At 42.2% G+C, this 12,785-nt stretch overlaps 1 protein-coding gene across 4 annotated transcripts in view; it reads left to right on the forward strand.

Annotated features, from left to right (window-relative positions):
- The first annotated feature begins 235 nt into the window (after positions 1–235).
- Positions 236–12,785, forward strand: part of LOC119376795 (chromodomain-helicase-DNA-binding protein 8) — a 178,252-nt gene continuing 165,702 nt past the window's right edge. For all 4 annotated transcript variants that reach the window (XM_037646517.2, XM_037646514.2, XM_037646526.2 and 1 more), the window contains exon 1: positions 236–385. The gene's annotated coding sequence lies outside the window, so the exon portion shown is untranslated. The remainder of the gene's footprint in view (positions 386–12,785) is intronic.

Consider the following 12,785-nt stretch of genomic DNA (forward strand, 5'->3'; position numbering starts at 1 on the left):
ACCTCTCATTGGCCGCAATGCCGGGGATAGAAAGAAAAACATAACTCTTTGCTTGCGACCGTCGTGTGAGCTTGTCTTTCATTGGCCGATCACCAATAAATGACAATTGTCATTTACTGGTTTCCTGCGTTCATTATGGGATTTGTGCGTGTCATTCTCAATAACTAAGACCGGCAAGCCTTCAAATGTGAGTTTATCGTGCTTTTAACTCAAATACGATACTTCCGCAAACAAAATCATTCTATAGTATTTCTGTGTCGACCAATCAGAGACGGCGGAACATGGCGTGCTAGTCCTAGCAAGATGTACAATGTAAGCGACCAAAGCGACTCAAACTTCACAAAAATCGCCTGCGAATGTAGTTTGTTTCACTAGCGTTACGAAGGTAAGTGTTCCACTCGTTTCGCTATCTATGCCTGTGTAGACCGAGCACTCTCGATTGGTCGAAATTGCTCGGTATCTAGGTTTAATTGGAGGGCAAGTCCGAGCCGATTTTCATTTGGCAAAAGTGATCATGAATTGGGTAGCTGAAGATGGGCCTAAAATGGCGTTCAAAGAAAACTTGTGGTCATTGTTCTCGCGCATTTATGGAAATAATTGCGCTGTAGCTGCGTCTAGTATTCGCCGATCGTGAGCACTTGGCCCCGGAGAAAGGTGAGGAGGGGCGACCGGGACCGCTTGGACGAAATGTCAGTGTGAACTCCCGTGGAGTCTTCGTTGTCAGTGTCGTGGTATCGAGCGAAAGCGGGAAAGGTCCGCGGACGCTGGTCGGCTCTGAACGAGCTCAAGCTCGCTAATGATCTTCTCGTTAGGCTTAACACTAATCAAAGGTTGACCGCTGTGAATGATATGTCGACTCGTGCCTTGACGTGGACGCGTGCAGCGGTTTATGCACAGCTAGGAAGCAAGAATGCCGGACAGGGCTTCGCGTCGCTCGCTTCGCTTGGCTGCTGGATCACGTCTGGGAACACCTGACATATTTGCTCGCTTTGGAGTCGCTCCAGCCGGCGCATGGTCTATTTGTTCGACTGATTGAAATTGTGTCCGTGCATTTGGGTTTACGATCGCGGCATCGAAATAATCCTAGAGCTGCTGCATGAACCCTCGTTGAGCGAACAGAGCTAGGCCGCTTGAGTTGCTCGTCTTGCTCGTTTCAATTTGTCCCCGTATATCAAAGTAGAGCGAGTTTTCTAGTCAAGAGGTTCAAGCAATCGCAGCATGATATTAACTGCTCTTTATCAACGACTTCACATATTTTCATTGTGGCGGTAAAAACTTGGCTCTCAGCTGGCATTCATACGCTGGCACCTCCATGACCGCAAAGAAATGAAATGATGATGTTTTTTTAGTGTTTGGCCATACTTGATACATATATCTATAGCGTGATGTAAAACGCTTTTGCCCTGGTGTCTTGCGTATCCCTCAAGTGTCATTATCGGGCCTCGATTGTTAGTCTACGTGCAGTTTGCTGGCTTTCGCCACATCTTGTTCACTTGTGTGGCGTATACTTTCTTGCTATCGCGCTCGGGTTCGTATTCTCCTGGTCGTCTTTGTACATTTGACAGTCACTAATTTGCAGAGCCTTATACCTTGCTGTTGAACAGCCGGTAAGGGTGCCGACGAGTTGTAATGCACCGTCAGCGCATATGTGTATGAACAGATCTATGAAAGTGCGAGGACTTCGTCAATCTTTGCTAGTTCGACTGATAAAACGTAATCGGATTGGCTGATAATTTTGTCGCACTGTTCCTGCCAATGCTCGCTCTCTCTGCTTGTGACCGTAAGCTGCGAGGAGTTTTGCTGTACTACTGTTGAGAAAGCGTATTTACACTTCCTTTACTGTAGCATTGCATTTGCGTTGCACATCCCGAGTTATCATTTTTCTAGAAGTACGTTAAACCATGCAACAAAATGAAAAATGGCTTTTTATTTTAGCGCGAGTTCTCTAGCAGTTATCAGAAGCATGCAAATGTTTTAAACCTTGATATTCAGGGGCAAGTTTTGGTAAGTGCATTTGTGCCTTGGAAGGCATAAGCTAGTATCTGAAGATATATATTTGTTATACCTGCACTTGGAGTATGCCTTGTTGAGTTTAAATGCTGCTACAATGTGTAGTATTTTGTAGGAAGCAATGCTTTGAGATCAAATTTCTGCTTTTGTGACATTTTTTGAAAGCTGCAATTTACCTGCACACACAAAACTGCACTTTTGAAGGAAGGTTAGAAGCTGTAGCAGCTAGCCTTTATCGTTGCTCTTTATTAACATTTACCTTCACTTGCAATTTGCGATTTGACTAGTTGGGAGCATGGTAAAGCCTTTCTTGTGTTTTGTTTCAGCACCCCATACCATAATTGTTATATTCTGTAATAGCGTGTACATTTCAGACACTGAAATCAGTCATTTGAAATGCAAATTTTATTGCTTAGTTTGTAGCGAGTTTTCTAGTCTCATGTTTAGTGCTGTAGTAACGTTTATTGGCAGGCTAGTTGGTGATGCATAACTTCGTAGGTTTAACAGCACAAACAAGAGACACGAAGACCAGACAGAAGATGGGACAGAGTGCTGACTTCAACTTGAAGTCAGCACTCTGTCCCGTTTTCTGTCTTGTCTTTGTGTCTCTTGTTTGTGCTGTTATACCTACGAAGCTAGTGCTGTAGTTAGGTAAAACTAATAGTAGGTTCACTTAGATGTTCGCTTGCATGAAGGTGGTTTGATTTCATGGGCCGCTCATGGGAGACGTGTTTGATGCATATTGTGGGTGTCTTAGCTTAAAATAATGCTTTCACTGATGAATTTTTGTGTCCTAAGTTACATATTATGAGAGGTTGCCATGTTGGCTGATGTGGAGGGGAGGCTAAGAAATCATTATTATCACGCGTGGCTCCTTGAAATGCTTATGTATTTTTTAATATTTTTTTTGTGGTTTTGCTCACTGTGACCACTAATTGGCACAGTGCTTCAAAACTAATTCTTTAGATGCCTACAGGGAAATGAGCTTCAATAGGGTATTCACTTGGGCTTGTTCGTTTTTAATTATGAATGTGTGTTGTTCATAAAACAAAGACAAAATGTGTCACTGGGTTCCTCCTTTTGTCTCTGTTTTGCGCACAACAGTGCACAGTAATATTGATTTTTAATGTGAAAGTAACACACACTGGCATCCTTATATTCACATGCATTTCTCCGCACATGCTTACCGTGAACCTTTGAAAAGGGCTCAACTTGCACCTATGTTTAAATTATTTAAAAATTTATTATTGAAAACAGTTGACTGATTATGAATGAGTTTATCACCTTCTGAAGGATGCATTCATCTTTTATGGCACTGAATAGCACCTGTATAGCCATAAGCATAACACTCAGTTTGTTTCTTGATATAAAAAATGTATAGCTATTTATTGGTACCTGGCAAATTGAGCAGTCAAAGAGGTAATATCCTCTTGCAACTGCTATACAGTTGTTAGTGTAAGATACTTTTATGTTGGAGTTTGTGAACACGTATCACTGTAGTAAAACTATGATAATGGGTTTAAGGAGTAGTCTTGAAAGCCTCGTGTAGATGTTTGTTTCCAAAGTAATAATTTTAGGGGCACTTCATGAAAAGTGAGGGTGCATGCAAAAGTTATGCAAGATTAGCCACCAATGGGCCAAAAAAATCTGCCTGGCATGCAGCATGTAGATCTACCAACGTTTTAATAAGTTGTATACAAGAACGACATAAAGCTGAGCTAGTTGGTAACGGTTCATCATAAAAGAAGGTGTTTGTATTGTATTGTTCTCTTCTCTGGCCGTGTTTGCGCACCTTATCTTCATTTATGTTGTATACAACATCAAAGTGAGTCTGAACATATGAAAAAATGATGAAATGCCTGAAGTGAGGGAAGCCATGTCATCTCATTGCACATCCTGACCACTGCTTGCAGCTGCATTGTGATTTAGTTTTCATGGGAAGCATCATGAACTTGCATGAGATGCTGCAAGATACTTTTCATTGGTTGCAGTGAAGTACACCAGTAGACATTTTGGTAACTTTGATAGTGTAGGTTTCCTTGCATCAGTGTGTAGAAGAGAACATTTGAAAAGGCTAATTTTGAGACATTGTTTTAGGTGCAAGGTATGTTCTGTGCATCGTAGCACTCTGAACACATGGCAGGTAGAAGTCCACAGAAATGTGTGCTTAGCTTATGGTGGAGAGGGTGAGCACAAAACAGTTGCAACACATATTTTGATAATCTCTGCAAAGAGTACATGGATAGGCTATTTATTTAGGTACCCTAAAGGAGCGGAAGGAATCACATTAGTGGGGGGGGCACTACAATGAATAGAACAAGGTAACACTTAACATACGCAACAAATGAGAAAGTATGAATCGGAACAGGAAAAATTGACATATTGCAGTGTGTAACTGGAATGGTAGGGTGGTGTATCAGAGGATGAAAAATGATAGTAACAAGATTATGTTGTATTGTATTTGTATTTTCTTTTGTATAATTGGGTGGGGTTCAGAACTTTTTTTTCTTTTTTTTTTGCTGAACAGAACAACATAGCTCTCCAGAAATTATCATTGCAGAAATTGATATTTAGGAAGCCTGTGGGGGTGGGGTGGTGCATTCTGCATACTTTGTATGAGAGCTGTGAAGGAGTTGCTTTGTGCTTAAAGATGGTAAATAATGAGTCACAAATGTGGTACTTGTATATGCTGGCAAGGCATACTGCTATTAAAAAAAAATATCAAAAGCTAATTTGTGCAGAACTAAACAGATATTTCTCATGAAATGATTAGTGCCAAATGGTAGGCGACAGGCTTATGGGCAGGAAGCATTGCTACAACATAAGGAAATCGAATAGGAATCACGAATTGCCCAATAACATTTATGCTGCTAAGAAAAATGAGGGAGTGTGTTGTCAGGCAGAAAAAGGGGGAAAAAAAGTTCATTTCATTATATAGTGCATCACCTCTCAAAAGCATATATGCATGATCAGTAAGTTTTTGTTATTATGAAGACTGTCCTATACTGATATAAATATCAGTTGCATGTCTGCAGTTTTCTTTTTTGCCGTGTTTGCACCATAATTTATGGAAAATATAAATTTAGAGGCCATGAAAAACACTAAATCATAATTTATGACTGAAGAGGATATGAATCATTGTAGAGGAGAACTACTCGTTATGTTGGACATGGGGCCAACTACATCTAGCAATTACGAAGGCCTCTAGTTAGTAGAAAAAGCAAAAGTGTCTTGCGTGGTTCTGCCACAAAAGCTTGCACGTGCATGGGGTACATAATGATCGCAGGGGCAGCCAGTAGGTGTCAAATGAAGCTGAACTTCAATGCTTGTGCAATGATGGGGTTCTTGTTGTGAAAAGTTCTTGCCAAACTTAGTCAAATGAAAATGAACTTCAATGCATGTGCATTGATGAAGTTCTTGTTATGAAAAGGGCCTAGCTACGTCTGGGATCTACCAGGATGCGATTCAGGCTTTTTTAGAAAATGCCTCTTCCTGCGATCCGCCTATTCCATTTTCTTGTGCTGCCCTCTGCCGTTTTGGTAGGGGCCGGGACAACCGATATGGCCAGAAGCAAAGCCTCCGAGATGAAGAGACGTTTCACGACTTTCCCGCTAGGGGAGGGCGCATGCACCGGGGCATCGTGAAAAAGGCGGATTGCCTTGAGCTAGCATGAAAAATCATTAGGGGCAATCACCGTGTGCCAGGTTTCCTCACGTGGGCATGCCAGTGAATACCACATGTTGTGATGGCAGATGGAAGTACCTTGGAAGGGGCACAGTTGCAGTAGTTTGGAGCTAAAAGTTAATTCCTCTAAGCTAAGATTTTCTTTAATCTTTGCAAACTAGAGTGACATGAGTAACCAGACGAAATGAAGTTGAGATGTCAAAAAGCTGTGCAAAGTTTGGACTGGCAAGGCTGATCAGCTGAGGCAACATGGCATCGTAGCCTTTGCTTCTAGATGGCATCTCTGGATTGGCCTGATGGTAGAGACTGGCATTAGCTTTTTTTTACCCTTTCTTTAGCTCTTCACTTCTTTTCTGCCTGCCCTGTCCGTTAGTTTTTCTCCTTATTTCCAAAATTTTATTTTGGCTAGAGTTTGTGCAGAGCAGCCAGCGTTGGTTCTAGCATATTGAGCTGTAGCAAGAATATGCGACTGCCGTAAGCAGGACAGGCTTGCTTAATCATTGAGTTCGATTCTGTAGTGCGTGGCAAGCACATAAAAATCTCAGCAGGCTCTTTCTCCTGATTTGCCCCCTATGAAAGAGGATGCACCGGCATTTTTTTAAAGGAGGCTGGCTAGGTATGTTGAGGGAAAAATTTCACTGATAACTTGCAAAGTGAAAACACCTGAAAGACAGTGAGAATAGTCTTCTTTCTGGCGGTTAATGTCTTACTGAGGGTCTTGAAGCAAGAGAAATGGCAAGTGGCAGTCCTGTATAATCTATTTCATACATGGCATGCAATGCTGTGGAAGTTAGGCAAGGACTATGGTAATAAGAAGGCTTAACACGGTGAATCTTGGGGCTGCTTTCATGTTCCATATGCTCCCACAAGGCTGTTGTTAACCTGCACATGAGGCGGTGTAGTGCGCTGCAAATGAAAGAAAAAAGAAAAGAAAACAATATAAGTATATATAGAAAAGGAAACAAAATGGAAAATAACAAAAAAAAACAACATATTAACATTCCTCTAATGTGGTTTGTTTGAAATAAACGTACAAAACATTTTTCATGAATTGCTCAGTCCAAATAAAGAACAATTGCTCTCGGTAATGGGCTGCACAAGAATGACAAAACAAGTGAGTAGTGGCAAGGATTGAAAAAAATGCCAACACTTCAAAGAAACGTGAATTTTCTTGTGCGCTACTACTGTGGACGAATTTCACTTGCTCGCTGGTAAGAACACCTATTTCTTTGTGCAACATCTGCTACAAGAAGTCTTGCTAACCTGCTGCAGCGTGGCATGCTGTGTATGGTGGAAGTACTGCACCAATTGCACCAGATTGCATTGAGAAAGCAATGCTGAAACTTAATGCATGTAATATTGCGCATAATAAAGCATGTAATATTCGGGCACACTGCACAGCAGATACCCGGTGCAACCTGTTAGTTTTCTGTACTGTGTGCCTCATTGTCAGCAAACATCTTGAATGGGCATTCTCTAGGGTTTTAAAATGATCAAGGGCATTTTCTAAGGGAGGCATTAATCAAGATGCAGAGGACAAAAAGGTGCGAAAACAAAGAACACCTTTGACTCCAGCGTTCAACCAGAACCCCATGAGGCTGGTTGCACAAAAATTCTTCAGGCTATACATACCTAACCCTCAACATTGTTTAATGTGCCAGAGATTTAGCCATGGCTCTGAACGGGGATGACATTAAGCTGTGCGTGATGCCGCTGAGATTGTGTAATACAGTATTTGCAAATACAGCCTTGGAAAATTACCTGGTCATAGTGAGGGGCACATGTTCATAGCTGACAAATATGAAGGCTATTACATTACCAACTGTAACACTGGGCATGTTACCATAATCGAGGTTGTGCTCAATTTAAGTAAGCAAAAGGACGTCTGGCCGCTTCTTTTCTTTCCACTCCTGGCTACCTGTGGGTTTCTGTAGCGTGCAGTAGGAGGCTACATTTTAATGCACTAGTGTTAAGGAGCTCGTGTCGCAGAAAATCTGGTATCAGTTTGTCCATGAGCGAAATATCCTGATGGATGCTAAGAATAAAAATTTGGGTTTGAGCCGGAGTCAAACCCAGGCATTTTTGTTGGCAGTCAAGTATTCTACCGCAAAGCCACGCCAGCACTTGAAACTGCTTCATGTCGGGTGACGAGTCACGTTAACAGATGTAATACTGTGCGTCAAAAGCGTAGAATCGCACCAGGTGTCTCACCATGTGAATTGCATGATGACTGGGTGGTTTAAAGCTTCCCACCCATTACAAAGGGCTCAACCATAATTCGCCATCATCAGCCATGGCATCAACGAAGTGTGCAGCCTTGCAGACTCGTAGTGGGTACTTAGCAACTATACTTACAATAGGTGCTCTAGAAGAGTTCACTGTGGCCCAAGCCGCATGCACAGACATTCCTTTCCTCACGGCACGGTTGAGGTGTCCGCTGAGAAGTGAAACGTGGCAGGCGAATGAGAAGGCGATGTGAATGGAGCCCGATAGTGCTGTTACGTTCCAAGTTTCAGGAGGTATGGTAGGGTAAATGGGTCATCTTGGTTTCAGCTTTATAACTGGGGAACTGTTCCATATTTTATTGTGAAATTTTGTGTTCTCAATAAGAAAGCTATGGCCTTCGTTTGGTGTAATTTTTACCCTGTAGCCTTTCTTACTTTTTTCTGTTTGAGTACCAGTTTTTATGCTGGGGTGTAAAATTAAATGTACCATTTCTTAGAAACAAGAACAGTATGACCGTGGAATTTCACACTCTAATTCCGCACAGAAGTGGCATTAATCCCTAGCGAAAAGGACAGATTCCTGCATTTATTTCACATGAAAAATAATATTGTCATTACTAGTCACGTGCAGTAAGACTTTCCAGTTAATCTGTTTTTTTTTCTTAATTATAACTCGCCCAGTTCTTTAAAGGTTTATGTCCATACGACTTGGAAGGCATTTAAGTATATCTGAGAAAATTCCCATGCAATTGGTTGGATAGTTTTAGAGAAAAGGTACATCAAGTTTGGAAAATTTTCAAACTTGGTGAGAAAAAAACTTTTATGTTTAAAAACATGCACAGAACACTCGCAACATAAACCAATCACTATGCTACAAAAGCATTCCTTGTGGGAAAATTTGCTATCAAAACTTAGGAAAATGTCAGGAAATGAATATATTTAACTGATCTAGCCTTATTTATTATAAAGAAATACATGCATGCACAAACAATGATGGAAAATGACATGCAAACAACCCTTGCTGTTGTGTGGAGGCATGTTTTTTTGTGCCATTTTTAAATGGCTTCGAGTGCTCCTTACGCACTTGCCACTACACGGTCTTGCTCCTCATAGTGTGTTTTTGGTAATCAAATAAAAAAAAAATCGTTTTTTTTTTTTTCTTGGAATGCTCTACCCATAATGCAGCTTTTCTGGCAGCTTTGGGGAAGCTCGGACTGCTAGCATGCAAGACCAGCAATTTCTGCTGATTACATTAGGGACTGCACAAATTCTGCTGGCCCTTGTGCACAACTGCACAAGGGCCAGCAGTTCACTGCATCTGCTGGATCAGAAAGCAAGCTGTCGTACTTGGATAAGTTCACAGATGTTCACCCAGCACCTTCGATTATGGTATGCACACTGCTCCAAACAATCTGTCATTGATGGTGCCGTACTAGTGGCACTTATTTTGAATGTTGAAGAAAAGAAAAAGTTTGAGTGGCAGGATGGAGGAGAAGGCTGCACCTTCTTTCTTTTATCACTATGTCCAGAAGGCCCACAACGCGGCGGTGAGGCTCGGCCTCCCCGTCCCTACGTGGGAGCGGCCCGCGATCCTCCCCCTATAAAACGGGGGTGGACTCCTTCAGGACCTAAATAAAGTTTTTTATCTATCTATCTATCTATTCATCGAAACTGAGCATATGTCTATTTTTTATACATCGTGGCAATGGGATGTGAAGGGGTTTCTTGATGATATGACCAATATACATCGTGGCAATGGGATGTGGAGGGGTTTCTTGATGATATGACCAATAGTGGGCTTTTGACTGTTTGCCAGCTTGGTGTGCAGAAACACGTACTTGTCCACCCCTGATGGCGGCAATGTTCAGGAAGAAATGACAGTTACACGAGATGACCAGCTAATGCAGTGAGGTGGCTTCACTGCCTCTTAATTTCTTAATTTCAAATGTTTCATAAACAGCATTTTTTGTTATTGTGGTAATATGAGGTACTGTTAAAGTGCTGTCTTTTTTACGCTTGTGGGTATTCATCTAATTCTTGACTTTAAATATGAAGCTGCAAGCCAAGCTCATAGGCCCATAACATTGAAGTTAAAATATTGCCATATTGATTACAGGGCCCTCGTTTTTGAGAGGTGACATTAAAGAGGCCCTGCATCTCTTTCTTTAATGTAGTCAGAAAATGTTGCCAATATGTAGTCATGCGAGCGAAATATTATTGCACTGTGTGCGGAAGGTAATTTACAATTTTATATCAAAGAAGGTCAAAGGTTGCTTGTCTTCTTCTTTGCAATGTAGTTGCCAATTACACTGTAAGTGGGCATTGTGTAGCTATCACGGGAAAAATGTGGCAGGAGATTTGCGAGGCAACATCGTCCAATAATAAGGTGTTTTATATAACTTGGAAAGGTGCTGCAGAGCTCTTTCAAAGGGTCTACACTATGGCTTTCCAACTATCCTCTCTCCATTAGTTGAATTTTGTTTAGAAAGCAACAGACAAACTGAGTGTGCACTTTAGAGGAGTACTGACGTGACTGACTACTCATTTTTCATTTGGCCGTGCTCACTCGAGTTTCTGGCGGTCATCGAGATCAAATAGTGCGGCACACAATGTGGCAACTAACAGTGCTGATTCCGTTATAAGGGGCATTTCAACCAGCTGCTACAAGTTGCTACCAAAAACTGATGCAAAAAGGGCAGTGTGGCAGAAGTTCCTTGTGGTGGTAGCCACCAAAACATCTTTGCCTTTTGGACAAGTGCAGTACAAATTGTGCAATTCCCTCCTGGCATTCCTTCTATGCAATTCCCTCTGCCTTTAGGACAAGTGCAGAAGTCTGGGTTAGGCCTGGCCCAGGCTTTTGCTCTTTTCCATCGGGACGGGCCAAGTAGGCGCATTAAAAACTCGGCCTTAAAGGAGTACTGACACGATTTTGAAGTGCAGCAAAACGGACGTTTTTTGTTTCCTTGGCATGTAGTGTTAACGCTCTCCCCACACCGCATCCGGGAAACACGTATAAATATTTAAGTTTGATTTTAAAGTTTTCATCTCCCAGCATCTGCAAGGCAGCTTCACCGCATGGAGAGCCCTATGACGTTTCAAGTCAGCTCACTTGGTTTGCGAAATCTGGGTTCTGCATGCAGCCTAAATCACAGAAATTGCTGTCGGAGGCACTGGACGACAGTTCGCTCATCATGAACCACGTTCGACTGACAGCAAAGGACAGCAGGTGCATATTTCGTGGGTTGCAGTCTGCCCGTGACGTCACGGGCAGACTTGACACGTCACTATGAAGCCGCCCTCTCGAAACCGAAACCGAAACTGCTGGTTGAAAGAAGCGGTATTAAAAATATATGCAATGCATCCCCAGGCACCACGACACTCTTTTTAGGGTTCTCGACACCCGTGCTTTCATTTAGAGCAACAACCCGAAAAATTTTAAAATTCATGTCAGTACTCCTTTAAGCGTTGGTGTTGGGTGGTCTTTCGATGTAGGCAGTGGGCCGGGGCCGGGCTCAGGCTCGAAAATGCAGTTCATGCAAAGCTCTACTTGGAACCACAGAAAAAATGCTGCCTAGCTTTGAAGCTCACTAAATTATTTCACATGATATCTTTTCTACAGCCACTATCTGTTTCGTTTCCCAAGAGGTTATACATTGCACTGATGCAGAAGGTGGCCTCGTGGGAACAGCACATTTACAACATTTTAACAGCTGCTTCGACTTGCTCGCTCGTCTTCTCCACAGCTGCGTTGGTCCATGCAATAAGTACAAGCATAGCAGATGATTAAGTGAGCCAAAGTGATCGCAAAGGTTTAATCTGTTGTTTCCTTGTTACCACCTTCCAGGCATGATGTCGCAACACAGCAACCTTCTCGAAAGTAAAACTAAAACTGGCCGTAGAAAAGCTATTTTAGGGAATTTTTTGGTTTGCTCTGACGTTTGCCAGGGATTTTTCTGGGTTTAGAGATCTAGGATTGTCATTCTAGGCGAAAAAATAGAAAAGTAGTATTGTGTCGGTAGTCCTAAAACTGAAATTTCTTTTTGTAACTGCTACCTTTAGGCCCTTCTCACTGACAGTGCTGCCTTTTTGGTACATCTTGTTTGGCATTAAAAGCTTGGGACTGCCGTGGTGCCATTTGCTCCGAAAAATTCCAAAAATCGCCTGATTACTATATTGAAAGGCCACTTGCCTACTGCTGTGAGAGTAGGTCTCGGGCAAGGAGGTTTAAAAAATACTTCAGGAGTGGAGGTCTCCTATACGCGCGCACGCGTGCGGGTGAAGCCTGGGAAACCAGTTGGCAGCCATCTTGCTCCAGGCAAGAGGCAGCGCAGCTTGCGCGCGGACAGCGTAATCGTGAGCTTCCGCGGCGGCGTTTCAGCATGAGAACGGGACAGTTATTTGACCGATTGTTTTTTTGTCCTGCAAGATTGGAGAAGGCAGTTTTTTACGCCATAGTACGTGGGCTGAAGCATGCCTGATAACACCTAGAATTGGCTTGCAGCATTCCCGAAGTAAAGCACATGGTGGAGGTAATAAGTGGTACATAAAATTTTATTCAGCCCCGGCTTTTATACAATTTCAAAAGAAAAAAGAAACATATACAATGTGGTTTATACGTTAATCGATAAAGCGAGAAGTTACACGATAACTTCAAAATGCATCATAATGCAGACAGTCACGAAACTAACCGTATGAAACACGCGTCCTTAAAAACTAAACACAACAAAAGAAAAGATACGACAGCAGATTAATGTACTAGCTTGCTGCAGCTCTTGTTTACGCTCGTTTACAAATTTTTAAAAATAACAGTCCCTGTAAGCCGCGTTGTTACTGCACTCTGGGAGTTTTAAATGCGAAGCATTTCTT

Source organism: Rhipicephalus sanguineus, chromosome 1, assembly GCF_013339695.2.
Source record: "Rhipicephalus sanguineus isolate Rsan-2018 chromosome 1, BIME_Rsan_1.4, whole genome shotgun sequence".
Lineage (NCBI taxonomy): Eukaryota > Metazoa > Arthropoda > Arachnida > Ixodida > Ixodidae > Rhipicephalus > Rhipicephalus sanguineus.